The 24,317-nt window shown below is 40.1% G+C and overlaps 1 protein-coding gene across 1 annotated transcript in view; it reads right to left on the minus strand.

The window, feature by feature from the left end:
- The window catches only part of PDE4D (phosphodiesterase 4D), a 1,410,663-nt gene extending 1,387,452 nt beyond the window's left edge, over positions 1-23,211 (minus strand). The window contains exons 1-2 of the mRNA XM_042939546.1: positions 22,946-23,211; positions 22,426-22,507 (exon numbers count right to left, since the gene is read on the minus strand). The gene's annotated coding sequence lies outside the window, so the exon portion shown is untranslated. The remainder of the gene's footprint in view (positions 1-22,425; positions 22,508-22,945) is intronic.
- Positions 23,212-24,317: the final 1,106 nt, after the last annotated feature.

The following is a 24,317-nucleotide window of genomic DNA, read 5'->3' on the forward strand; positions in this document are numbered from 1 at the left end:
AATCAAGTATTAAGGCTTAACAGACCCACCCACAAACTCTTTGCTGAAGTTAGAGAATCATCTCTGGTCTTTCTCAACAAGTTGATAAAGGAACTCAAGGAAACCCATCAGGGTTGCTAGAAATGATTGCATATGTGAAAGTTTTTATGGAGGCTGGCAGGTAGTTGAGTGAGCTAAGCCTCAATTCTAATCAGCTGCTCCTGGGTGAGGGCTACAAAGGGGAGGAGGGCTGGGGGGGATCACTACCCCCTTTCCCCTATGCTGGTTCAGCTATAGTATCACTCGTGCCCTGAGGCCTTCTCATTTGTGGCATCCCTGCAGTCCAGGCCTGTGACTCAAGGGACAGTCACTTGCCACTGTACGGACGTTCAGCAAAGAAAAGTAGAATGGGAAGGGCTACAGAATTTAGAACATGTGTGCTGGAGGGTAATCTTCAAGGTCCTAACACAGGTCTGGTATGTTTTTAGGCCCTCTCCTACTTCACCTCTCTTCCCTCCTCCCCCTGTCCCCCAAAAATATTTTCCTAACGTCCCCAGCTTCCTCCACCAAAGAGGCCCACAAAGGAGCCTGTCCTCCGCTTCCATTAAAAAAATAATTGTTTGGTGTGCCGTCCCCAGAGCAGCCAGATTTAAACAGCCTGTGCTGGTGTGATTAAATGTTTCCATTATCTTTCAAGTGGCATTTTGTTTTAATAAGGGCTTTCTGGAAATAAAGCTGAGAACCAAGAAACAACCACACGGAACATTTCAGGCCCCTTGGAGCATGAAGACAAGACATGCAGAAGGCAGGCAAGGCTTTCTGGGCCCTGGGAATCACGCGGGCCCTCTCAAGAGCTTGTCAGCCCTACAAATACAGGCCTGGTCCATGCAGGGCCGCCACTCAGAGTGGGAGACCCTCCTCCAAGAGAGGTAAATAATTGGTGGCTCAAAAGCAGTTTGGCTATGGAGACACTTTTGTGATCACCAGCTACTAAAAGAGGCATAGACTGCTCCAAGTCTCACAGCCCATAGGGTTTCTTTCTTTTTTTTTTTTTTTTTTGTGCCCTAAGAACTTAACCACAGACATCAGAGGAGTGGAAGGAGAGCAGATCCTGCTTGTGTCCCATGTGCATTATAAAATAATACAGTGGCTCTTGAATTTCATGCTTATCAGAATTATGGGTGTTAGTTCAACATGCAGACCCTGACTCCCACCACAAGATGCTCATCCTGTAAGTCCAGCATGACGTAGAAATCTGCATTTTTAGTGGCACACTTGATGCTTGCACCTGCTTGCAAAGCCGGGTGTTTATGGATTCCTCATTAAGCAACATCAAGATAGTGCATGCAAACCTCTTAACACAAAGCCTGGCACACTGCAAGAGCTCAACACTCACTACCTATAATTATTAATAATCATAATTGATCCCAACATTACATACTCAACTTGGACTTGACCTTTGCTAAATGAAATTTGTGCAGGGTCATGGCAGTGCAATAGCAAGCCAGGGCTGGTTTCACACAAGGAAAGAGAAATTGAAACAAAAATGGCCTAATGTGCATCCTTCTAATGATTCGTCAGTCATTGATGAGACCTCTTGAGCCCCAGTTACCACCCCCCTCACCACATGTGGCAGAATCAATAGCTGTAAAAAGATACCATAAGAGAATCTGAGACAATTGTCTACAGACCGGAAGTCCCCTAAGTTAAAACGGTCAAAATACCAGTACTTTCATTTTTCTGTGTCAGACACAGAAGGAACACAAGGTTATTTGTCTTGGAGGACAAAGCAGGCCCCAAGGAAACAGGAGTTCTGACATGGCTGAGTCCACCAACTTGAGCACAATATAAAAGTGAATCTCAAACCTGATTGGCTGGTGTGTTCTGTGAGTCTTGGCTCTTTTCCTCTGCTGTCCATGTGGGCCCTCCACAGGTGGCTGGAGACTAACTCTGTCTATTTACACTTGGAATCACTCCTCATAATAAATAAGACGGTCCTTCAGGAAATCTTCTGTTTAGTTTGCACACTCCCAAGGATAGGACAAAGCTCCGTTGTTTAAGAGCATTAATAACAAAAGCTTTGTTCTTCCAAAACCAGGAGGGAAACCAGATCTATCCAAAATCACTTGGTCTTAAACTGCATAAGGATGACAAGAATGAAATATTATTTTAGGCTGTCCAACAGCATCATTCCTTCTCCTGGCTTCAGAAAACAATGACTCAGTAGGGGCCTTTTCCTGACAGACTGCAGCCCTAGGAAAATACCATTCCAGAGATTTGGAACGAGGGTTCTTCCTGCATTTAAACCAATGAAAGCTGTTCAAAGCCCACTTAGCTTTCTCACTTTGAATCGCAGGCAGAGGAACACATCTGTTTGTACTCATATAGTGAAAGTAAAATAGAAATGCTAAATGGAATAAAAAAATCCAAGTAGTTTCTTACCCCATCTCAGGTGCTTGACATGTGTCTTATTGCTTGATTCCCTCAACAACCTCTCAGAGGTTGGTATTATACCCATTTTTACCATGAGTAAAAAAGGTTAAATAAATTTCCCTAAGGACACAGAATTGACAAGTAGAGCTGGAAAGCAGAATTAAAAGCCTCAAGTCCTACCTGTCAAGGTTAAATGATAACCCCCCGCCACATTTCTGTTACTATAATTTTATATAATCTAATTACTGTGTTTCATAACCTGCTTTGTATCACCAAACAATTTTCCACATCATATGGAAAGCTGTGTAATATTTTTATTGACTACATAGGATTTTCCAGAAGACCTTTACTATGATTGATTTTACCAGTCCCCTACTAATGAACATTGAAGTTATTTCTACTTTTCCTTATAAATACGCTTTTGCACACCTATTGTTACATTCATGCAGTTATCCCCCTAAGTCAGTCCTCAACTGAGAATTGCTGAACAAAGAAAGGAAGTATGTTTTCTTTTTACATTTTCACTTCACATTGCAGTACACATCAATCAGCTGTCCTCCAAAAGGTATGGAATTTGGGCTCTTTCGGCTTTTAAACCTATGAAAGCTACTGGTAGATGCATGCGTATGCCCATTTCTTCACTCTCACAGACATACCAAATTCAACCAACTATTTCTATTTCTGCCAAAATGACAGGAGTCAACAATAGCATTGTTATTTTTATTTGCATTTATTTCATTATTAGGAAAACTAGACTCCCCCCCCCCCCCGCCATGCATTGGTCATTTACAATTCTTTCAGAAATTAATTATCCCTATCCTTTTTCTACTCTTCTATTAGAGTCTGACTCCAAAATTCATCAGAAATGCTTTCTCCTGCCTCCTGCTTTCCCACTGTCCCTGCTGCTGTATCAGTACTTTGATCTATAGCCAAGAAGACATCAGTCATATACTGCTGGGGTGACTGGTCAAGTTCCATAAAACATGTTCCAAGAAGAAAAACTGGTTAAGCCCAAAGAACAAAAAGCCATAAACTTCTCGGTTGTCTGCTTCAGAAATAGGTCGTCCCCTGACTTTATCAGCTTTTGTCTCTCTTTTAAAGAACAATGATTCATTTAAACTGAATCTTGCTCTTTTGCACAGAGAAATTTGAGGAGAGAGGCCAAAAACAGTTTTGAGGAACATCTCCAGAACCCGGAGCTGGAAGGGAACAAAGGGAACCCACACACAATCTATACCCCAGGTAGGGGCAGATCACAGACTAATAGATTCTTTGCACTGAGGCTCATTACACATGTCCTCCCTTAAAGGAAACAGAGGCCCACAGGCAAAAAGTGACTTGTCCGAAATTGACTGGCAAATGCCAGTCCCTTGGCTTCCTGGGCAGAGCTCATTTCACTGGAGGATACTGGCCAGAAGTAGACCACAGCCCAACTTGAGTGGCCAGAGCATAAAACACTGAATGTGCCTCCCATCGTGCCAAGAGCATCATCACCCTAGGATCAGGCAATTGTGCACAGGGGGCCTGCCCCACATGCTCAGCCAGCCTTTTTTCTTTCTTTTTCTTTGTAGCTGCTAGGGCTGGGCAGAGTTCTGGCTGGCTGTGACTGGAGGACTACAGGGATAATGTTAGTCTTCCCCCTACTTAAAAAAGATGACCAAATCCAAAGAACAAATTAGGGCAGCTCTTAGAGTATCCAGCTTTTTCCATACAATATCACTCCTGGGGTGCCTGGGTGGCTCAGTTGGTTAAGCATCCAGCTCTTGACTTTGGCTCAGGTCATGATCTCAGGATTCATGACATCAAATCCCCGCGACAGGTTCTGTGCTGACAGTGCGGAGCCTGCTTGCAGTTTTCTCTCTCCCTCTGTCTGGCTCCTGCCCACTCATATGCCCACAAGTGTACATGCATGCTTCCCCTCTCTCTCTCCCTCAAAAATAGACAAACATTAAAAAATACTTATTACTCATATAATTAGAGTAGTTTGATCAACTTATGTTCAAATTCAACAAAACCCATGCTCTGAGTTAAAAGAAAATCTAGCCTGGTCATACGGTGGCCTTTTCCTTCCCAGAAGGGTTTCTGCCTTAGCCCAGCAGAGACCCATATAGGACCAAAATGTCTCAAGAGAAAACAGGGCAAAGGTACCCTCTCTCATCTCAGTCAAGGAAAATACATGGATCAGTAGCCCCGCATGCATTCCCCAGAGGGGACTGAAGATGAGCAGCCAGCAGCTAGCCAGTGCCATGAGCTCCTTCTGTATAGGACTCCTGCTGGCCCCATCTTGAAGCTCTTACTACTCAAATGAAGGCTATATTCCACTGAACATAGACCCGAGGGAGGCTTAAGAGGCAGCCTTGTCCATCATTTCTCAGTTCAAAAGCATTTTCCCTAACTCTTTAGACATCCTGTGGCCTAAAAGAACAAATGGTTGACATTGAGAGTTAAGGAACTGAGTAAGCACATCTGGAAAACTGACCTAGGATTCAACATTGATGCCTATTTTGTGCCAGGAACTGCACATACACTGTGCGATTTAATCCCCACCGGGACTTTACAAGGGGGGTGTTGTTATCTAAGACGACAGAGGAAACAATAAGGAAGGGTTGATTTCTGGGCCCCAGTGATTCTTCTAGAAAATCTCATTAACTGTCATTGTGATTTTTTTTTCCCACTGTGATTTCAAGCTGTTCTTCTAAAAGACCAAAAGGAAAGCATGGATGACTGTGTCTCAAATGTTAACCTGTCTTGAAATTTCATTCTTGGCTGCTGAACCATTGGCTCCCCTTAGCTTCCTCCCTGGATAAAGAGTGATCTCACATTGGTGGCTCTCTTTGGGAATAGGACATTTCCCATAAGAGAGAATTCTTTCCAAAACTTAGTGCTTGTTTTAGGAGAGTTGTGTAGATTCACAGGAAGGGTGATGCCCCTCAATCAAGGACAAACGCTGCAAGTACATTTCAGCAACCTCCTGTGCATGAAAGTCTCAAAAAAAAATAAATAAAGATCCAGACAGGAGAAGTTATACGTTGGTCTAGAACCAACATTTGTGAACACATCAATTTTCATCTTAAGGGATTCCAGGGGTCTTCATTGGCTGGCTCTGCAGATTGGACTATATGCCATCAGTTTCTGTTTCTTGAAATATTCATTTAACTTAGATTAGCCTATTTGCTTCTTTTTTCTCCAAAAAAGATCCAAAGTAACTAATATCTGATTCCAAGGATGGACATGATACCACTTAGAAATATGTAAGATTTACTAATAACACACCTTATGCAAACCTACACTGTACAACACCTAATTCCAAAGGGTATCAGAAATGACATCTGACTTGGAGCTAAGTGCCTACAAAGAATTGAAAAAATACACATTTACTAATTTATATCCATCCAGAAAATAATGGTACTAATACCATGCATGTCTAAGGAAACTTGCCATTTTCAGAACACTTTTACAAATGCTTTTTTTTGGCAGAGAGAGAGAGAGAGAGAGAGAGAGACAACAAAAGCAAGAGAGAGCAAGTGAGCATGAGCAGGGCAGGAGCAGAGAGAGAAAGAGAGAGAATTCTAAGCAGGCCCCCTGCCCAGCACATAGCCCAATGCAAGGCTGCATCTCACAATGGTGAGATCATGACCAGAGCTGAAATTAAGAGCCGGACACTCAACTCCCCGAGCCACCCAGACGCCACCACAAATACCATTTGAAATGAATCCCAAAATCTCATGGAAGACTGAGAGGGGGTTTTGTTAACATATTTATGAGGGTTTATATCCTGGCATTGCCACTTTTTGGCTGTGTAACCTCAGTCAGTTTACTGAAAGGCTCTGAGTCTAGCGTTCTCAACTATAAAATATGAATGGTAACTTTTCCTTCCTTTCAGAGTTGATGAGAGACCCAAAGATGACATGTGCCAAAGACACAGGATTATGATTATGACAAACCAGGACCCATGTAATCATCCCCTCTTACAGCTGAGGCAACGGAGGATAAAGGAGATGAAATTATTTGACCAGTGACTACAGGTACAAAGGGCCTGAGGTAGGACCAGCTCCCGGGTCTGCACCGTGCCAAACGAAAGGGTTCTCTGCTCTGTTTGAAAACCTGAGGTGTAAAAGTAAAATTATCACCAAACGAGGAGTTTTGATCTCTGAACCTTGAAAAAAGTTGATTCACGATTCCAGCAGCAAAGGAGGCAATTAAAATGAAAGTCTTCCGTGCTACTACTATCAACAGGAAGCAATTTTAATTCAGGAGCATCGCTCTTCTTATTTTGAGGTCATTTACCATGACCGTGATTTTTATCTTTCTTTTGATCGGCTTTCCAAAATTTACTAATTCAGGTATCTTGGTGTGGGTCATCTGCCCTTCAACTAAACTGAATATGGTTTCTGAACAAAACAAACCGAAATTAGGAGAAGCTTCCCACCTCTGGAAAGCTGCTAGGGGTCACTTTGTTTAAATATCACCTTGTTTAAATATCACCTTGTTTAAAATATGCAGCACATCCCTCCAACGCAGTAATAAAGGTCATTTTAGGACCTTTTGTGGCCTCTGACATGTGACAGGCAGAACTTTTTTATCTATACTTTTCCAGGTCTAGAACTGCTCAGTTCTAGAACATACTTGGGATGTCTTTTCTTGGAATTTTTTTTTAATTCAAGTATAAGTAACATACAATGTCATATTAGTTTCAGGTATACGATAGGATTCAATAATTCTTCACATTACTCAGTGCTCATCAGGATAAGTGTAATTTTAATCCCCTTCACCTATTTTACCAATCCTCCACCTACCTCCCCTATTGCAAAAATATCCAATGGGAAAAAAATAATCTCTTCAACAAAGAGTATTGGGAAAACTGGACAACAATATGCAATATTATGCAATATGCAATTATGCAATATGCCACAATTTTATGCAATTATGCAATATTGCAACAATAAGCAATATGCAACAATATTACTCTCTTACATCATACACAAAAATACACTCAAAATCGATTAAAGACTTAAATGTGAAACGTGAAACCCTAAAATTCCTGGAAGAAAACATAGGCAGTAACTTCTCTGACACTGACCATGGTAACACTTTTCTAGATAGGTCTTTGGTAAGGGAAACAAAATTAAACTATTGGTACTGCCCCAAAATAAAAACTTTTGCACACAGAATGAAACCATCAACAAAAGAAAAAGACAACTTACTGGTGACACACAGTGGCTCAGTTGGTTAAGCGTCTAACTTCGGCTCAGGTATGATCTCACGGTTCATGAGTTCGAGTCGGGCTCTGTGCTGACAGCTCAGGACCTGGAGCCTGCTTCAGATTCTGTGTCTCCCTCTCTCTCTGCCCCTCCCCTGCTTGTACTCTGACTCTCTTTCTCAAAAATATACAAACATTAAAAAAATTAAAAAGACAACTTACTGAATGGGAGAAGGTATTTGCAAATGATATATTTGATAAGGGCTTAATATCCGAAATATATAAATAATTTACACAATGCCAAACAAATAATCCACTTTGAAAATGGGCAGAGGACATGAATACACATTTTTCCAAAGAAGACATACAGATGGCCAATAGACGCATGAAAGGATATTCAATGTCACTCGTCATTTTGGAACTTCGTTATAATTACTTACTATATCGTCAGGGTTATTGACAATAATTTGACACCTGCTTCCTAAGGTTAGGTAATGTTCAGAATCCTCCAACAGCAATGAAAATCGACCATGGTCTCTGCAGCAAGCCTAACTGAGCTTCTGTGAAATCAGAGAAATAATCTACTACAGGTGAGTATCCTTCACATTTCTGTGTCTTCATGAGGAGACAGGGAGAGTGGCTGGAATACATTTAACTGTACTGCATCACTACAAATCCTCGTGAACAACAAATGGAGAAAGAGCAAGCTAGAGAATGCAGGACTCTCCCTCAGCCACTACCTGGTAGAACACAAGGGAAAACATGCTTTATCTATACACAGCAGACTCAACCTGTTATAAAAACCACCATTGTCGTAAATATTTATTTGACACTCTCTGCCTACTGTGTGATTTAGCTAACAACTGTTCCAAGTTGTTAGTAAATCGTCCTACTGTTTCCTTATTTTTGGCTTTATTTTCTTCACCTTTCTTTTGTCGTTTTGCTTTTTTATCTCGGCATTTCCTTGGTATTCCTTACATTTATTTCTATTCCTTTATCCCTCTGTTCTTTATGATGTGAAAGTGCTTTCAGATAAATGCTACAGAAATGTCAAGCTGTATCATTATTACTCTTACCACCTTTATTATTTATGTCAAGACATTATTAAAAGTCTTTTGCATTCTCACTATTCTACCTACATCTTGTTCCTCCAGCTTTTATCTTATCTGGTCTTCTACAGATTTTCCAGAATATGGCACATAAATATTAATAATAGCAAAGTTGAATATCTTTCCATTAACTTTTTTTTTTTTTAACTCTGCAAGTATCCACTGAGTTAGGCAACATTTATCAAATGCAGTTCTCGAAGAACACAATTGTACTGAAACAATAGGGGGAACTCCAAAGATAGCAAAGACATGTTTCTTGACCTTAGTAAGTCTAGAGCATAGAGTGACAAGCCACACAATAAGCAACTGAAGGGGACATCTATAAGATACGCAGACGACTAGAGTTGAAAAAGGACCAAGTGTGAGTTGGCCAGGTAGAAGTAACCATGTAAGATTTTCTGAAGGTGAATTTCAAAAGGGAAAACAAAGAGATGAGAAGTCTGGGGGAATAAAGGCATTCTGTCTGATCCACCAATGCTATAGCATTTTCTATAGCTTTTTGCAGTCTCCTAGGGACTCTCCAGTTTTTGGATGCCTTTCTTATTTCTGTTCTGACTATATTATCAAAAACTGCTTTGGAACTTAAAGCACTAATATGTTTTACTTTTTACAATTTCTATTACTTCTGTAATCTTGCAAATTGCTTTTGTATAACTCAGCCTGCTTCTCTAGTTCTTTCAAGTTTTTCAGGTCTTCTTAGGTATTTATTTTTAGCATAACATGTGAAAGGTAACACTTTTCAAAAAGCAATTCTGTGGCATCTGCTGTTTGAGGTATGTGGTAGCATAGCAGCCTTGAGTCTTTATTTCAGCCCCCTCACAACGGTCTGTATTGTCCCTCAGGCCATTTAGTCCTCTCTGCAAAAAGATCAGTTTACAAAACAGCCTCCTCCACACTGAAATGGGGACGCCAAAGCAAAATGATCTAAACAGAGTCTGAATCCATTAGAGAGTTTACCAACTTCACTAAACTAAGCCTGGAACATGATCATTTCCACCATCTTTTTCAACAAGCTATCCCTTCTTTTTCCAATTTATTTGACATTAAAGTTGATACAGTGACTTAAGCTTTAAAATTAAAATTCATCACGGTGAGAAAAAAGGGGGAATGTTTTTAAGTGAGAAGCCAGACTCCCGATACCACAAGACACAGTCTGTGTTCTTAATAAAGGTAGGATTTGACACATAGGCTACAAACAGGATATCTCCCAAAACCAGTCCTCCACACACAAAGAAGCATAAAATGAGTCACCTGACTACTTGTAGGAAACGTGCATTTTGTTCTAAAATAAAGGATGCAATGTCAAATTCAAACATCTAAATGAATTCTTATAAATCTCGGGGCACCTGGGTGGCTCAGTCGGTTGAGCATCCAACTTCAGCTCAGGTCATGATCTCACGGTCCGTGAGTTCGAGCCCCATGTTGGTCTCTGTGCTGGGATCTGTGCTGACAGCTCGGAGCCTGGAGCCTGCTTTGATTTTGTGTCTCCCTCTCTCTGACCCTCCCCTGTTCATGCTCTGTCTTGGTCTCAAAAATAAATTAACATTAAAAAAATTTTTCTAATAAAATAAATAAATAAATCTTATATTCATACAAAGGTGTGCTTGACTGATCATTCCTGAAAGGTGACATTTCTTGTGGATATGTGCTTACCAGAAGGAGAAAGGGGGAGGAAGTACTCCAAGAGGACACATAAAGGGAAGACTAAGGTGGTGGGGAAATTAGATCAACTCTTTGACATTTTCCAAGGACAGTTATGGCAAGGGACACTTGTGGCATTAGCACTGTGCACAGCAGGGATCACTCCCCTCTGCTCTTCTGGCACATTTAGGAATCCTGTATCATCTGCATGTTTTGTTTCCCATCAGATAAATTTAATGAAGCCCAATTTTCACCCATGTGACTTTGGATTTTAAGAAAATAACTTGAGGGTAAAGGGCCTGTCTCACCAACTATCCCTTTCTCTACTCAGTTCTGTCTTTTGCTGTTTTACATATATATATATATATATATATATTTTTTTTTTTTTTTTTTTTTTTTTTTTGAGAAAGAGAGAGAGCATGTGAGAGCACACAGGGGAGAGGCAGAGAGAGACAGAGAGAGAATCCCAAACAGGCTCCATGTTGCCAGCACAGAGCCCAACATGGGACTCCATCTCACAAACAATGAGATCATGACCTGAGTCGAAATCAAGAGTCCAGCACTCAACCGACTGAGCCACCCAGGCACCACCACCCCTGCTGTTCTGTCTTTTGAATGAAGAGCTCCAGGAAGCATACCAAGGTACATTTTTCTCCATGAGGAGACACTGAGCTGAACACTCTTGAATACAGCCATGGATGTTTGCAGACTGCAAGTCAGGGTCACACGTGCCCAGCTCTTTTTATCGCAGGTATAATTTATCAGGAAAATTTTCAAGGCTCAGGGCTGATGGATCTACCCTGGAAACAACTTAAAAGCCAGACTTCAGATTTAAGGAAATAAAATAAACATAATACACTACTTCAATACCAGTATCTGCTCTCCATTCCAATTTACACATAAAAAATGTTCATCCTGTAATTCTTAGCCTTGATTTTTGACTCAGAATCTCCCAACCTGGTCCTTAGCTCCTTTCTCAAGTTGTCATTTTAATTCAGTCCTGCACCCACACATACATAAATCAAGTTCTGCCATCATATCTAATGTACGTACCTATTTGCTCATTAGCAGGTTTGGGGACAGATTACAAACCATCCTCTGTTGCTCAGAACCAGCCTGGTTGCCACTGCAGAGCCTGCCTAAATTGCCCCCATCTTCATCAAGGCTCTCAAGTATGGCCACCAGCCTGCTCGTACCAGATGGATCAGGGCATCACCCTTCTGTGCATACAGGGTAAGTCCCAGGTATCCAACTCTGCTAGGTCACTAAGCTATGCCCAAACTGGCCAATAGGGAGTCAGCATCCCTGCAGGGTCCACTTCCACCGGGGAGAAAAGACACAGTTCCTGATCAGAAAGAGTATGTGTACACACACACACACACACACACACACACACACACTCTCTCTCTCTCTCTCTCTCTCTCTCTCTCTCTCACATACGTGCACAGTCACACACACCTGTACACACATATACACCCTTGCGGCTGATAGTGTGGGAAAACACTTGTGAAATCCCAAAAGGAATACAATTGAAAATTAACACAAAAGTACTACCAAGGCTCTGAGGTTTTTAAGAGGCTATTCTGCAAACGCTTCTTCTATCTTCCAAAATAAAATGCCAGAACAAAGCAACAAGGGAAAAAAGGGGGGAAGGGGGTGAATAGGTGAAACTGAGTATCTGAAGAGTACACATCATATCCCCAACAGGTAAGACAAAAAAGCTAATGCTTTTAAAGAAGAGTAGATGGAATTTAACTTTTTTCAAAAAGGGAAAGGGGTACCAGAACAAAAAGGGGAAGGAGAGGAGGGAGGCAAGAGTGGGAAAGGAGCCTGAGCACAAAGGTTTAACCTGGGATGAAACCATGTCAAGAAAAGGGGACTGTAAATGAGCAAATGTGAACTGAGTTGCCATTTTAACTTTCATACAACTTAAATTAAGGGAACTTTTGAAATGTGGAAACAAGAGAAAAGAACAGGACTTCCCTTACATGAAGCATAGTTCAAGTGGCACAAAATGTTATTTGACGTTTTTTTCTGATTATCAAAAATAGGTAATCATTTTGAGAATTTGGAAGGAAAAAAGATTAAATAAGGAAAAGAAATACCTATAGTTCCATTAGCAAGAGACAACTTCTGTTAACATACACTTTCTGGTCACAGACATCCAAATTGTGATTATACTATATATGCTGTCATTTTTTTTCACATGGTACCTTGTAATAAACAGTTCATTATATTACATCATCTTTTAATACAACTTTTAGACATTTTAGAATCATGAACCCCTTTCAGAACCAAATGAAATCCATGAAACCCTTTCTATAAAAATGCTCAAACACAAAATAGTCATTTTGGAGCTCATCCCAGAACTACCTCAAACTGACTTCTAAAAATCAGACCTAAGTGGAATTTCTGGAACATAAGCTCATTTGTAAGCCTAGACCTCGGTATTTAGTTTAACCACATAGCACATACAACACATACGTGGTTTAGCAGGTAAATTCTTAATCTGAGCCATGGCCCTTAGTCTCTGGTCTAGCTCTACATCTAGATATGGTTAGGACCTCACCACATGCTGGGTGTCTGGGAAACTTTCCATCTGTAAACCCTTGGAGCTCGAAGATAACGTCAACCTTCACAGACATGTTGTAGGTATCTGCTCTGTGGGCATTCCCTGGTTGTTTTCTGTACCTAGGCTGGACCCTCTCTGACTCTATTTTACATATGCCCCAGGAATACAAACAAATGTCAGTACTGTTGATTGCACCTCTTTGCCTTCCATGGTATACTGGGAACCCCTTCAGAGCACAAACTATCTAACTCAACTGCATCTGACTTACTTGACATATTGACCTGTAAATAACTGCTAAAGTAAACCAAGTATCTTTCAAAATTAAATAAAAATAGTTCCATGTTGTTTGGGTTGACTATAATTTAAAAAATGTCTAGACATACATATTCATCAGCCATCTTTTCAGCTTAAATAAAATGTTTATACAGTTGATTCTCACTATCCATCTTAATTGTGTTCTAGTAAAAAACTGACAACACCGAATTAGTCAATACTGAACCTCTGTTCCTAAGGGAAATACAGGGCTGGGCTCCTGGGAGCCTCTGATCACATTTTCAACAACCAATCTATACATAACCTTGTTTTATGTGTGCTTCTGTTTCAAGATACGTTATTTAATATACGTTTAATTGATTCATTAACATTAAACCCATGCCAACAGCGCTATAAATCAAGCCTAAACAAAGTTCATCTAACACATACATATTTAAGTCATATTACAGCCTTCTTGTGCTTAACAACACTACACCACACTTCAGCATTATAATGGGGCCATTATACAAAATCCCAGCCAAAAGCACAGAAATACTAAAACTCAGCACTCAATATTCCAAGAAAACGACACTGGTTGACACTGTGAGAGCTGAAGTCAGAGGGCTGTAATACTGCATTGTGAAAGACTCAATAAATGCTTATTGTGTTAGTCAAGATTCTCCAGAGAAACAGTACCAGTTGGAGATAGATATAGAGATATACACAGGCAGAGCCAGTGACCTAACTGTGAGAACTGGAGGGTTAATGGTTTTAAGTCCCAGTCAAGGGTAGAAGGCTCATGTTTTAGCTTAGCAGTCAGGCAGAGAGAATCAATTCTCCCTTACTCTATTTTTTGTTCTTTTCAGATCCTCAAAAGACTGGAGAATGCCTAACCACACTGTGGGTTAGGGGTAGCAGGACTCTGCTTAACTAAGTCTACCAGTTGCATGCTAGTCTTAACTAAAAACACCTTCACACACACATCTACAAATAACATTTAACCAAGCATCTGGGCACCCCGTGATATGGTAAAGCTGATACATAAAATTAACCATCACACTTGTTAAATTAAAAATACAGAATTTATTATATGCCCTTGGCTCAAAGACTCACCACATATCTATCTTCATAAACTCCAAAGAATAAAGCAGTAAGTTATTTTATTTCATAAGGAACCATTCTCATACCAAGTATCATCTGCCAATAAAACATCTTTACTTCTATGAAGAAATTTAGCAGGCAATACCATACTATACAAATTTTTTAAATTATTAACAATGGCTGCCATACGGAGCATGACAAGTAACTCATTTTCCATTTCATTTATTCTTAAAATAGCATTGTAAGGTAGAAATTACTGATCTCATTTTACAGATAATAAAACTAAGGCTGCAGAGTTGGAGTCTTTTTCCAAGGATGCACAACTAGTAATTAACAGAGCTACTATCTGAATCCAGATTTGTTTTACTATAAAACTCATACTCCTAACTTCTTATTATATACAATGTATTTTAGTAAAGGAAAAAAATATCTCAATGGTAAGAGTTTAGTTCACATTTCAAGGACTATATTAAGGCTGAAGAAAGAATACTGCAGCTTAATACTATTCTAGGTGAAAAAATAAGCAATAAGTCAAACACACAATTACAGGCCCAACATGCCCACCAGAAAGGTATCACATGTAGTTATTTTTCCAACAACTGTTATCCAAAAATGAAAATATTCAATGAAACACAGCTAACCAACAACCGTGGAAAAATGAAGCTGTCAATGATGAGGAAAGCTACTAGAGAATATTTTGAGCTGACCTTATAAACAAAATGGATATGAAATAGTATTCTAAGTGTTTTTTAGAGAGTAAACTAGTCTGAGACTGTTAAAGTCAATTTGGAGCAAGACATAGACCTGTGCACTCTTGCGTTATCTTTGCATACTTTTACATATTTCATTTAACCTAGATTTACATGTTTCATGCTCCCTCTCTCTTTTTGAGAGTTGTAAAAACACTACCTAGTATGTTTCAATAATTCAGGACTGCCCTTTAGTTTCTACATAAAAAAGATCTTTATGTCAAGTAATCAAAATACTTGATTCCTTTAATCATCTGCAGTATCTTCAAAATGCTTCAAGAAAATAATTACCAACCTAGATTTCTATACCCAATGAAAATATCTTTCAAAAACAGAGGAAACAAAAAGAGAGAGACTCCTTAGCAGCAGACACATACTCAAAGAAAACACTAAAGTTACTCTTCAGGCAGAAATAAAAGGTCACAGCTAGATAACTGAGGTACATTAAGAAAAAAGAACCAAAAAAGGAGCTAAATATGTATTCTTATGAAGCATCCAGGAAATGGCAAAGTATTAATTTAACTTTAGGCTTTCTGAGTCAATAATGTATGTAACAATTTCTGTTAACCCCTTAAAAACATAGAAAAGAATGTATACCTACCAAGCTAACAGACAGGGCAAAGTAAATGATAGTAAAAGTAAGAGTAATTTTTTGCACCCCAAACCAAAAGAAAGTGAAAAGGAAAAAAAAGTCAACAGAAAAAATATTACAGATAGGGAATAATAACATGATACATTTAAATGCAAATCTATACCAGTGATTGTGTAAGACATTAACAGATTAAATATTTCAATTAAAATACAAAAATTGCTGAGCTGGATTGAATAAAAAATATACATCTTACAAGACACACTCCTCAAATATAAGGATTTCTAAAGACTAAAAGTGAAGGATGGGGAAAAGTCATTATGCAAACATCATCTACAAACACAGATGAGGCCATGATGTTCATATCAGACAAGGTGATTTTAAGACAAAAAGCATTAGGTGAAATAAAGAGGAATATTTCACAACAAAAAAAGGTTCAGTTTACCAGCAAGAAAACTATTCTAACAGTATATGTTGAGTATAGACTCAAGATCTTTAACATAAAAATTCACAGAATTAGAAAGAAAAAACATAAATCCACAAATCACGATGGGACATTTTACCATGTCTTTCTTGTAAGAGATGTAATACACATAAAAATAAGCAGTAATTACAGAAACAATATGAACAACAGGATTCAAAACTTTATTTAATGGACACATCTAGAACACAGCCTTCATGACAGCAGAATATATTTTTTAAGTGACCACAGTAGAATTAACCTAGAAATTAATAAGGTAAATAATGTCCATATGTTTGGAAATTAAGTGACGCATGTATAAATAACACATGGATCAAAGAAGAATTCTCAATAGAAATCCAAAAACATTTTTAACTAAGTAAAAATTAAAATCCTGTGAAGGAAGTTTTGCGTGATATAACCAAATCTCATCTTTGAGAAATATGTATAGTCTTAAATATATATATTGGATGAGAAAAAAAAGCCTGAAAATCAATTGTCATAGACTCTACCTCCAGAAGTTATATAAGAACAGCAAATTAAAACCAAAGAAAACAGAAGAAAGGCAACACTAAAGAATGGAAACTAATGGAAAATTTTAAAACTACAACAGAGTATCAACAAAGCCAACAGATGATTATTTGAAAAGTCCAAATAAGTTTGATAAGGTAAACCAAGAAAGTTTGATAAGTGATCAAGAAAGAACTAAGGAAAGAAAAGCGCAAATGTCCACTATCTACCCTTCAAATCATATTATGAGGCTAGCATTACCTTGATACCAAAACCTGAGAAAGTTACCTTAAAAAATGAAATCTTGGGTCAGACTTTCTCATGTGATAAATGCAAAAATCTTAAAGAAAATATTAACAGGGGTGCCTGGGTGGCTCAGTCAGTAGAGCGTCCGACTTCGGCTCAGGTCATGATCTCACTGTCCCTGAGTTCGAGCCTTGCGTTGGGCTCTGTGCTGACAGCTCAGAGCCTGGAGCCTGCTTTGGATTCTGTGTCTCCTTCTCTCTGCCCCTCCCCCACTCATGCTCTGTCTCTCTCTCTCTCTCTCTCTGTCAAAAATAAATAAACTTTAAAATATATATATATATATTTATATATAAACAAATATTAACAGTAATGTAATGTATGAGAGCTAAGTTCAGTTTATTCCAGGAACTCAAAGTTGGTTTAATATTCAATCAGTTCAGTAAAGCCAACCACAATAATATAGTGAAAGAGACATCTCAATCATCTTGATTCAGAAAAAGCCATTGATAAAATTCAACTTCTAATAAAGAATATTCACAAAAAGAAATTTTCAAACACCATAGTAAACTTCACACTTACTACAGTAATGGTGAAAACGTTTCCTTTGACATCAGGAAGACACAAAAGGCTATTTGCCATCATCATTTCTATTCAACGATTTACTTACTGTAAGGACTATGCAAAGTATTAAGACAAAGGAAAAGCCAAACAAAGGGAATAGGACTGGAAGAGAATGAAAAAAATGTCAGTATTTTTGGGTACTGTGATTGTGTTATTCAAAAGAAGCTAAAGTATTTTAATCAATCAGGGAGTTTAGCCAGGTTGCTGGACCAAAAAATTAAATGTGTATCTGTTTTTAGCAACAATGATTGAAATTTACAAAATAATATAATTTGTAACAGCATCAAAAACATCAAATACACAGAAAATGCTTCTAACTAAGACCTAGAAGAGCACTACTGTAGGCTATTTTTCTGTTAATACCACACTGGTCTTATTGTATTTTATATCTGAGAAAGTAAATCTTCACTCCTTGTTCTTTTTCTTTAGAGCTGTAAGTTTATTTCCCTATAAATTTTAAAATATTTATGTTTGTAAAAAAAAAAGTAAAGATTTGGTATTTTTATTATGATAGCATTGACTTTATGGAAAACTGACATTATGATTGATATATATATGCCTATGTACATACATGAGCAAGATACACATCTTCCTTTCTGAGTCAAAAAAAAATAGAAAATTCTTTAGTATCTAACTGAGATGGTTACAACCCCTTTTCATGTATGATATATAGACCATCTACATGAACTCAAACAACCATCATTGGATGGTACTCTAGATCAGGACTTTTCCAACCACATGTTATGTGGTTAGTGGGTTACAAACACCCTTTTACTCCATCAGAGAGAAGTACCAAAGTGCTTCTTGTGCAGTGAGATTAAGCAGTTTTTCATCAAACTTTAGCTTAGGGGCGCCTGGGTGGCTCAGTCAGTTAAGAGTACAACTTCAGTTCAGGTCACGATCTCATGGTTTGTGGGTTCGAGCCCCACGTTGGGCTCTGTGCAGACAGCTCAGAGCCTGGAGCCTGCTTTGGATTCTTTGTCTCCCCCTCTCTCTGCCCCTCCAGCACTCATGCTCTGTAACTCTCTCTTTCAAGAGTAAATAAACATTTTAAAAAAAGAAAAAAAAACTTTTACTTAAGCAATATACACACATATCCACACACAACTATCTATACAGATATATAGAGACTATGATGTAAAAATGTGTTTCTTATTGGGGCACCTGGGTGACTCTGCTGGTTAAGTGTCCAACTGTTGATTTTGGCTCAGGTCCTGATCTCTCAGTTTGTAGGATCCAGCCTGGTGTGGGTTGTGCGTTGACAGTGCAGAGGCTGCTTGGTATTCTCTCTCTCACACCTCTCTGCCCCTCCCCCACTCACACACTTGCTGTCTCTCTCATTTAATATAAATAAACTTAAAAAAAAAAAATCTGTTTCTTATTGTTGGTTGCAGTCCAAACATTTTTAAAAACCATGTTCTGGAAACTATTCTTAACATAATTCTAAGTGTCATTAATGTTCTAACACTTGGTATTTACTATAGCATGCACTTTGTAGTAATATCGTTTTTGCTTTAGCTCAAATGTAAAAGTTAGATTTGTGAATAAGTGTGTGATGGGGTAAAATTAAATTAGTTCATGGTGAAAACTGTAGGTCTTCAATGAGTCCATTAATTAGAGATGATGATAACAATCTCATGGAGGTCATGTCTGTGAAAGAGAATGTTCAAGAACAACTGAACTTGAGCTCAAGGAGGGTTCTAGAAGGGGCACAAAGTGTTTCAGAGGCAATGAGTGAAGATAAAGGACAGGTCAGAGGAGACATTTCTCCAGCTCTCCTCTGGGTTCCCATCTACTGGTCTTTTGCTGAAAACAATCCCTGAGCTATACTCTTTATGCTTTTTACCTGCTTTAGTCTTCCAGACTTTTCCTCAGAGGCTAAATGATCATCCTGCCACCAGATCTGGATCCCCACCTTTTCCCTCAAGAACTACCCTGGCAATTTGGTCTCCTAGCTCTCTGGCTAAGACCTCTGTCTCCTTTATGATGTCTCCCAGGCCACCTCAGCTAGAGTTTAGGCCAAAAATATTGGGGTGATGGGATGAGAAGAAAACCATCTTTAATCTCAATTCCTGGGCTTGAACTTCTCCAAAAAGAAGAAATCTTATCAGTCAAACATCGGTATATGGTGTAGCAATTCATGAAAAACATTAGATTTACAGAACTAATAATCATAATAATAATGAGTTAATATTTCTTGAGCATCTGTTTTGTGCCAGGCATTGTTTCAAACAGTGTACGTGAATTAACTCATTTAATTTTGCCAGTAACACTGAGGAAGGTAATGTCATCCTGAGTCTGCAAATGAGGCAAATGACACTCAGGAGTTTTTAAGGAACTAGCACACAGTCTCACAGTGAAAACTTGCAGACAATATAGGGGGAAAAAAAAAACAAAACTAAGTCTCTTTTCCCACCCACCTCCAAATACCAGCAGGGAACTCATTTCTCAAACTCTTCACCCACAAGAAAGACCTGAGAACTTTTTTTTTTTTAATTTAAGAACAAAAAGGTCAGAGAGTTAAAACACAGTATCAGTCTCTTCCGAGACTGTGGTTACAAATCCGTGATCATGAAAGAGTTAAAACTCTGCACTGTTTAAGAACAATCAGTTGACCTTTAAACACGCTGGTTTGAATCCAATCACCTTTCAACAAGCATGAAATCTGGCACAAAGTGTACTGACACACACCAATTATTTTCATAGTGTACATGACTGAGCTCACAATGTCCTGTTTAGAAAAAAGAATTAATGTTCGTTTTCCAAAAGCCAGACTTAGAGGCTGGGTGTCTCTGTTGGTAGGATTATCCTTTGGTAGCTATCTCCAAAGGTGCTATTAGAGAAGGCCTAACAGAAAAAGAACAGTTTTTTAAAGAAAATAACTTTTTCATCTTCTCTAAGTTCTGTTCTATGAAATGATTTTGCCCCACTTTTTAACATCGAAAGTAAAAACTCCTGGGAAATAATTCATTTCTATGCCCAGTTAAGAACTTCACAGATCTGTTTAAGAGAAAAACTATCCCTCCCAGGCAAAGGGTGAAATGCCCAGTCCTACTCTGAGCAAATGGATTAAAATGCAGAGATTCAAAAGCAATTGTTGAGTGCCTGCTCCTTAAAATCATTCTTTGCTTTTCAAAAGTGATTTCCCTGAGGTTCTTTTAAGTGGTGATATTTCCTCATGCCTTCGAAACAGAAGTGAGTTTACAAAAATTCTGTCTTGGGCTCTTTAAGAACATATTGCCTGGCTGTTTTGGGGCCAGAGGTAGGAGCCCTCTGTGGAGGACTGTGCCTGGCAGTCAGGGAGGGAGCTTCCGGTCAATTCCAAGACTATGTTCTTTATCGCCTCCATTGCTCTCTATCTCCAGATGCCCTTTGTGTCTCATCCCACCCCATTCCCATCAGACGGTTACATGTAATGCTAACCCCATACCTCAACCATATTCAAGACCAGATGTGTTTTTTCTTTGTTTAATCCTTTGCCTGAGGACCTACTCTTCTGAGGTTCCTTCCCAAATCTCAGCATCATCCTCTGTCAGCATTCCACTCCAGGGACAAACTTCTGCTGACCATGCCCATGTTTGCCAGGCCCTCCTTGCCACAATATTTGACTTCCCTCATTCACTCCCTGTCATCTGTGAATCCAGAAAAAGAACCGTCAGGATCTCATAGCAACATGGGCAGTGGCCCCAGGCAGGTGTCCAGATCACCATCACCCACCAGGCACTTCTGCTTGGGGGTCAAGGGAGGGGCTTGGTTCAGGAGAGGGCACCGTACAGCTTGGGCACTGCTCACAGACCACGTCAGAACACATCCAGCAGCCTGAGGCCCTGGCAGAGAAGGCCCCTTTCAGTCTCCTATCAGTACAACTTGGTTACGGGGATAGTCATGAGGACTCCTCCAAAATGAAAGGACCCTTCGGAGCCCTGGATGAGCGGGATCATTCCACAGATGCGCCAGGCAAAACAGGCAACAAAGACTTCCACAGGCCTTACTCCCTGTCCCTGTCCTATTTCTTGTTTCTTCCTAAGAACCAGAGCTCTCTTGCTCACTTCTGCTAAGTAGCCACCAATTCCCATCCCATTTTCCTACCTCCAGAACTAATTATGTGTTAAAGTCTAAATATAATCATCAACCCCAACTCACAACTGATTCCCCACCTCCGTTTGCCTTGCCAAGATCTGGGGGGGCAGGGAAATGAGGGTGTCTCTGTGCTATTACCAGCTCAACAACTAACAGAGACACTCCTGTCACCTGAGTACAGGTGTGAATCACCACCGGGCCCACATTTGACTTTTGTAGTTTTACTCCTTGCAGCAGACAGGGACTCCCCTGGTCACATCACCCTAATATCTGTGACACCAAAAAAGACTCCAAGCCCTTTATGTGTAAAGAATTGCATGGCCATGTATCTACTTAACATTTTCTATTTCATTAAGCAGGGCACACGATTCTGTGGTGGATGAGAGCTGCTCAGGATTCCCAAGCCAGCCACCACTTCCTCTCCTTTGTCAGCACCATGCACACCCCAACCCCCACCAGAAAAAGCAGTGTGGCCATGAGAAAAATCAAGCATGAGAGACCTGAAGACAGAAGACTGAGGATTCAGTCTCAGTGTTGTTTTTAACTGAGTAATTTTGGCCAAGTCACTACAAATCACTTAAACCTCTGAGATCTGCCTCCCCCACCCTTTCACACTAGCAGGTAAAATGTTCAGACAGAAAAACCTCAAGAAGATACATACACCAAAATAGAGTAACCTTAAGATCTGTCAAAGGGAAGAGCTGCTGTCATGTCCCAAGGTGGTGAAGAGCTCCATCTGAGTGTCAAGTTTTGAGGCTCTGATGGGCCTGGAGCCCAAAGTTCTCAGCAATCCCATTTCACCCCCTGTGGTGTAAAGACCAGAGCAGCTGAAGGAGAGACTTTGAGAGTGGGGTGAGACAAACACCCCACCCCATGAACTTACTTTATTCCCATGGCACATCAACTTCAGCAGAAAATTCCAGCTTTGTGTTTGCCGCCTGGTCCCACTTGAATGGGAAGTTCTGCTGAGGCCCAAGATAGAAAACAGGAAGTCAGCAGAACTGATTTTCTTAAGTCTCAAATGCAAAGCAACGCACTCAGTATGGATGAGAATTACAGTGAGGCGTAAAGTGCCTTTTTAAAAGGAGATCACATGGCTACTGTGTACAAAAGACATCTACTCCAGGGAAGAAAGGAGCCATGGCTTAACTTCCTTCTTTCAGAAAGGAGAGAAGCAGAGCTGGATTGACAGTGAGGTAAAGGCTGCCCAGAGTGTTTTATCAGAACCAACTGCCACTGAAAATAACAAAGTGCCTACTTTGATGCCCAGACACTATTCTGAGCTGGTTCCTCTGAAGACACTTTTCTCCAACGGAGCAGTTACAGAAGTGGCTCGCCTCCCAACTTCCTGATCACTGTTCACTGTATCACTAATTTCTTAGGGCCCCACATTAGAAACTTACAAGTTGGCACTCCAAACTCATCCCCAAACGTGCTCCTTCAGGGAGTTTCCAGCAAATATAGACAGCTCCATCTCGTTGCATGGGACACAAATAAGCCAGTTCCATTGTAGTTCGACTCTGATTTGCCACACCGGGCCATTCCCTGAGCCTCTCTGGTCTGAATCCTTTGTACCCCAGTCTTTCCACCTGCTTTTATAAGACTGCCAGGTGAATCTTGGCAACATTTGCTTTCCTCCCATTATGCCCCACCTCCCAGGTCTGCTTCCCCAGTGCGCAGTGATAAAATTTAACTTAGTCGTGAGTATTCTCACCCTATCAACCTGGCTCTGGTGGTGTGTTCGACGAGAGGTGCCCGAGCTGGCACCAAGTAGATTGGGTAAGAACCTATCTTCAGTAAGCTTCACCACACTGATTCACTCTGAGAATGTGAGCAAAGTAGGAAACCTCTCTGCACCGCAGTTTCCTCATTTGTGGAATGAGGATACTAGCCCCCATCTAGTTATGAAGGATCAAATGGGTTAACACATACAAAGTCACCAGAGTGGGTTCTGGTAAGAAGAGTAATTAATGCTTATGGAGCGCTTCCCACATTCCAGGCTCTGTTCTGACTGCTGTGCATGTTTTTATGCAGGTATTACGTTATCCTCACTGTGCAGAAGAGGAAATTGAGGCAAGAGAAAGTGAAGTCACTAAAACCACATAATGAATCAGTAGGAGAGCCAGCACTTGAATTCAAGCAGTCTGACTCCAGACGCCGAACATGGAATTCCTCGTTTTACTGCCTCTCCTGAGGCAACCTGTCCTTCCCTCCTGCTTCCACTGGCTAACACTGCCCACACATCCACCCTAGGCCTCCCCTCTGTCCAAGCTTTGTCCCACAGTCCTGTTGCCCCAGAGGGACACCATGTTGCACTCTCTCTCCAGTCTCACCTGGCGTCTTCAAAGAAGTGACTCTATTTTCTCTACAATCAAGTATACCACCCTCTCCTCTTTGTATCTTGCCCCCACTTATGCATCAGCTTGTAACTGCTATCCAGTTCTGTCATCTATTTCCAGAAACTCCATCAGAAAAAATGGACCACACCCCCAAATTCCAGCATGTCGCCCCAAGAAACATGTTATTTCCACTAACACCTAGCTGCTGTTACCAAGCCACATCTCCCGACTTCCATTCATTTATCCAGCAAACATTTACCACACATCAGCCATGTCTGTTTCAGTACATGAACATTACATGGGCCCTGTCCTCTCGGATCTCACAGGCAAATGAGATCAATGTTTATGTAGACAACTTTAACAAGTTGTGATAAGTAGGCAACGCATGCTGTTAATGGGTCCTTGCTCATGCATCCTTTATGTAGGACACTCAGGC

The sequence above is a fragment of the Panthera leo genome, chromosome A1 (assembly GCF_018350215.1).
Source record: "Panthera leo isolate Ple1 chromosome A1, P.leo_Ple1_pat1.1, whole genome shotgun sequence".
Lineage (NCBI taxonomy): Eukaryota > Metazoa > Chordata > Mammalia > Carnivora > Felidae > Panthera > Panthera leo.